Source organism: Pinus tabuliformis, chromosome 5_1 (assembly GCF_031772625.1).
Source record: "Pinus tabuliformis cultivar Carrire ecotype Pingquan chromosome 5_1, CPIR1, whole genome shotgun sequence".
In the NCBI taxonomy this organism is placed as follows: Eukaryota; Viridiplantae; Streptophyta; class Pinopsida; order Pinales; family Pinaceae; genus Pinus; species Pinus tabuliformis.
The window spans coordinates 260135600-260141599 of NC_142305.1; positions in this window are offsets into that span (position 1 = coordinate 260135600).

The following is a 6000-nucleotide window of genomic DNA, read 5'->3' on the forward strand; positions in this document are numbered from 1 at the left end:
AAATATGTCGGCTCATACCTGAATATCGCAACCATAATCATCTGCATAGGTCAAACCAGGTTAACACAATACATATAACATCAAGATCTTCAACGCAATGAACATAACCATCATGCATATGACCAATCGAAACTATAACATCAAGATCTCTTAAATTTGGAAACTAGGACCAAACTCTACCTTGGACAACTCATATGATGGAGATGATATTTTTGTTGGATTACTCTTTTTGAGAGGTGTAGGATTGATCTAAAGATCATCTAATTCTGACATGTATAAATGGAATTATGAATTTATTTCTTCTATGGACAAATTGTCAAGATCGGCCAACAATCTAATGTGGGCTCAAGAAGCCCAAAATTCATCTTCTCACACACATATCTCTCTCTCCTCATCTTATTGGGTCATATGAATTTTAGGGTAGCCTTCTTCTCCTCCACAAGTGCGAAGGGTTGACTGTGTTTCTATTTTCTTGCATTGACCAAGTTGTAGCAAGGTTGACCAGCATTGACTAGGCAACATTTGACCTTGCTTGACTATGTTTTCTTGGGAGGATTTATGTTTGGGCAAGCCGCGTTATTTGGCACAAATTTCAAGAGTTTTTTGGCAAGTTGACCAGTGTTGACCACAGGTTTGACTGTGGGTTGACCAAGTTTGACTGATTTCTTCAAGACTGTTTTGGGTTGATTTGGACTAGTTTGGGAGGCTGAATTGACTGGGTTTGACTGAGCTGATTTGGAGGAGTAATTCTATTGATTTGACCAGCATTGACTTTCTGGTTAGGGCATCTTGTTGATTGCAGTTTGACTGGACATATTTGACTGTGTTTGGCCAAGTAAATTTTGTATATTGTACTCTCTCTGTGCTGAACTTTTGAAGAATAATAAGAAGATTTGATCAAAGGGTTTTCCCCACATTGGGGTTTTTCCATGACACCTGCTAAATATTGTGTCCTCTTGTCTTGGCTTATCTTCTGGTTATTGTTTATGTTCTATTTTCATTTACTATTGATGTTAATATGATTTCTAAATTGAAAATTGATATTGGGCTAATAAAAAAAATTGAAGTAAATTGTTCTTAAGCATAGAACGTACCATTGTTATCTAAAATTAACATGGAGCTGAGGTGAAGACAAATCCAAAGCAAGAGTGAGAAAAGAAATCACTGAGATTTGTTAGACAAGGACAAAATTCAATGGCCTTCGCATCTTACTTCAAATCTGATGACAAGCTCAATGATAAATCTGATTATCATGCATGGAAGATGTCTCTTGACTTGACTTTGGATGCTATGGATTATGTGTAGGGAAAGATTATGAACCTCCTTCAAATGCATCAGTTTCTGCTAAGACAAAGTACAAGAAAGGTGAAGTCAAAAAGCTAAGAAGATCATCAAGGATTGTATTAATAACCATTTGGTTGCATACGTCCGATTTGAACACATTTAAGGAGATGTATGATAGGTTGGTTGTCATGTTAAAAGTTAGCAATGCAAACCAAGTCCTCTTTCTCGGAAACAAGTTGAAAGACATAAAGAAGGGAATAGGTGAATATATCCAATCCTACTTCATGAGGATTACTGATATAAAAAATGATTGTCTTTCAATTAGAGAAGTTATTGCTGATAGCGAGATCACTCTCATTTGGTCTCCCTCATGAATGGCATGTGTTCAACACTACTATCCTCAACAATGACAGGATTCCAGGTTTTGATGAATTGTTGACTAGATGTACTCAAGAAGAGACAAGGATGATGGAGAGAGACATGCCTTCAAATAGGAATGATCATACTGCATTCTCCGCTCATGCTAAAAGAAAGAACAATGCAGGTTCAAAGAAGTAATGTCAAGGAAGATCGAGATTAAAATATGGAAGGAAGGGAAGATGCTTCATTTGTAACAGGTTTGGCCACTATGCTAGGGAGTGTCCTAATATAAGGGATACACTTTGGGATGATGACAACAACTACCACAACAATTTCCGAGGCATCAACAATCAAAGGAATGGAAAGTTCAACAACAAAAGAAAAAGGATTTGTGGATGACTTCTCTCGCAAAACATGGATTTATTTCTTGAAGAAGAAGGATGAAGTGTTCACATGTTTCTGTTCTTTCAAAGCCTTGGTTGAAAATCAAACAGGGAAGAAGATCAAAATATTGAGAATAGATAATGGAACCGAGTATGAATTAAATGAATTCAATGACTATTGTAGAGAAGCTGGCATTTAGAGGGAGACTACTACTAAATATACTCCTAAGAAAAATGGTGTTGCCGAAAGGAATAATCGTTCCATTATAGAAGCCACTCGTGCCATGCTACATGATCAAAGCCTTCCAAAATTCCTATGGGGAGAGGCTTCCAACACTATCATGTACGTTCAAAATAGATGCCCTCATCAAGTGTTGGAGTCTGAAACTCCCAAAGAAGTTTTCACCAATAAGAAACCTAATGTTTCTCATTTCAGAATTTTTGGTAGCCTCGTGTATTTTCATGTGCTAAAAGAAAAGAGAAGCAAATTGGATGCATCTAAGAAGAAAGGAACATTTGTGAGATACAGTGAAACTTCTAAGGCATATAGAATCTATGTGCTTGATCATAGAGAAGTGGAGATAAGTCATGATGTCACCTTTGATGAAGATGTTTCCCTTGGGAAGATTAGGAACCCTCCTATTCCAAGGAAGGACAAAGAAGCAGATACATGAAACCAGGGAGAACCGTGGGATGAGCCAATGCTCGATGTTGAAGGACCAATGGATCCCATTGATCCAACTCCTCATGAGACCTCCTCCTAAAAAAGGAGACCCCTATGGCTTAGGGAAACCCTCAAAGATGTCTAGAGACATATTGCACCAAGGGGGACATTTCTTGAAAGTAAGAAGTTGAATAGGTACCAAGGGTACTTAACTTCCATGAGCACCATCATTCAAACTGAGTCGTGCACATTCAAATAATCTGTGAAGCACAAAATATGGAAGGATGTTATGAACGAAGAGTATGAGTTGATTATGAAGAATTATGTCTAGGATGTGGTCCCTAGACCTAAGGGAAAATTTGTTGTCACCTCTCAATGGCTCTACAAGATCAAGCATGGAGCTGATGGAAGTGCTGAAAAGTTCAAGGTCAGGCTTGTTGCTCGAGGCTTCTCTCAAAAGGAAGGTGTAGACTATGATGAGATATTTGCACCAGTTGCCCAATATACCCATCCATTTGATCATTTCCCTTGCTGCCTCTCAAGGATGGAATTTACATCAAATTGATGTCAAAGTCGCCTTCTTGCATGGTCCACTTAAGGAGGAAGTCTATGTTGAACAACCCGAGGGGTTCAAAGTTCAAGATCGTAAGACACATGTATGCAGGTTGAAGAAAACCCTCTATGGGTTGAAGCAAGCTCCCCATGCTTGGTATGAGAGGATCGATAGTTATCTGATGAAGCTGGGATTTACAAGAAGTGAAGTTGATCTGAACCTTTACTTTAAGGTTGAAAATGATAGACCTCGCATCTTGGTACTTTATGTGGACGATCTCTTTCTGACAGGTGCAGACCCTCTTATTCATCAATGAAAGAGGGAGTTGGCTTGCGAATTCAAGATGAAGGACCTAGGACTGATGCATTATTTCATAGGGTTGGAGGTATAGCAAAAGCTAGGTGAGATTTTCCTTTCTCAAGGAAAATACATTGTGAAGCTACTTGAAATATTTGGGATGGTGGATTGTAAGTATGTAACTACTTCGATGGAACTCAACTTCAAGATGTTATGCAGAAGTGTTGTTGGGCCCGATTTTGGAAATCCTTTCGAATATCATCAACTTGTAGGGGCCCTGATGTTCTTGGTGAACTCCTGTCTAGACATATGCTTTGAATAAGTTGAGTCAATTTATGGTCGAGCCTCATCACATGCATTGGATTGCTACCAAGAATCTTTTGAGATATCTTCGGGGCACAATCACCTATGGATTGAGATACACTTTCAGGAATGTGAGGCTCCATGGTTATTCTGATGCTGACTGGGTTGGAAGCATGGTGGATCATAAGAGAACATTAGGATGTTGCTTCTCAGTAGGTTTTGATTCGTTATCCTAGATGAGTAGAAAGCAGAAATCGATTGCTTTGAGGACCGTCGAGGTCGAATATATTGATGCTAGTATGGCCTCCTGGGAAGCTGCTTGGTTGAGGAATCTCTTTAGTGAGTTGTTTGGACATGTGTTGGATACCGCCATGATCTTTTATGAAAACCAAAGTGGGATTCATTTTTCTGAGAACCTCATGTTTCATGACCTCTCCAAGCGCATTGATATCAAGTACCACCTTATCCGAGATATGGTACAACAAGGAGAAATAAGGCTCCATCACATTGGGACTAATGAATGGGTCACATATATTCTTTCAAAGCCCTTGGGGAAGGTAAAATTCTTAACCTTCCATGAACGACTTCGATTTATGGAGAGACCCTCTTATGAGGGTCCTGTTTGAGTTGGATATTGAACTCTGGGAGCTCCGAGGGGGTTGGGGTACTTCTTGGAGCGATAAGCGACCATAGGGTGAGTGGTTCACCTTCCCTTGTGATACCCCATGATGGTTGATATATGCATAGGATGAGTGGTTACCTTCTCTAATGGCAAATGAGAAAGATCTGTGATTCACCTTCTCCTATGGCATATGAGTAGGATGAGTGGTGCACCTTCTCCTGTCGATACATCCTACCCATGCAGTCTGAGACTCATGGGAAGTACCTCTCATCTGGCCAATGAGTAGGGAAATGAGGATAGGGACCATAGTACTACCAATAGATACATCGTGTACTACCATAGTCCCTATGCTAGGATGCTTGATATTGATATGGGATCAATGGAGACTGACTTCGGGTTAGTGGAGAGAGTTATGATACACTCTCAATCATTTCTTGTTCATTATTTCTTCATGGTTCAGCAGAGCAGGGATGCCAGGGATGGTACAAATTTTCAGATAGTTTGGAAAGTGGGGCTCTCCCTAGTTGAGAGGGAGTGTTAAATTTGGCAACTAGGGAAAACTCGACCTTGGACAACTTATGATGGAGATGATATTTTTGTTGGATTCCTCTTCCCGAGAGGTGTAGGATTGATCTAAAAATCATCTCATCCTGACATGTATAAATGGAATTATGAATTTATTTCTTCTATGGACAAATTGTCAAGGTCGACCAACAACCTAATGTAGGCTCAAGAAGCCCAAAATTCATGTCTCTTCACCCTCAACGTTGCATATAAATAGAAGGAGCATCTACCTCATTTTGGAAATTCATCATCTCACACATATCTCTCTCTCTCCTCATTTGATTGGGTCGTACAAATTTTAGGGCAACCTTCTTCTCCTCCACACGTGCAAAGGGTTGATTGTGTTTTCTGTTTTCCTGTGTTGCCCTGTTGCAACAACTTTGACCAACGCTGATTAGGTAGCATTTGAACTTGTTTTACTATGTTTTTCTTGAAAGAATTTTTGTTTGGGCAGGCCGCATTATTTGGTACATATTTCAAGAATTTATGGGTAGGTTGACCAACGTTGACTATAGGCCCTTTGACCGTAGGTTTGACTATGCATTGACCAAGTTTGACCAATTTATTCAAGACTATTTTGGGCTGATTTGGACTGGTTTTGGAGGTTGAATTGACTGGGTTTGACTGAGCTGATTTGTAGGAGTAATTATGTTGATTTGACCAGCATTGACTTTCTAGTTAGGGCACCCTATTGACTAGACAGATTTGACTATGTTTGGGCAAGTAAATTTTGTATATTGCACTCTCTCTCCGTTTAACTTTTGAAGAATAATAAGAAGATTTGATCAAAGGGTTTTCCCCACATTGGGGTTTTTCCTTGACATCCACCAAATATTGTGTCCTCTTGTCTTCTGGTTATTTTTTATGTTCTATCTGCATTTACTATTGATGTTAATGTGATTGCTAAATTGAAAATTGGTATTGGGCTAATAAGAAAAAATGAAGTAAATTGCTCTTAAACATAGAACAT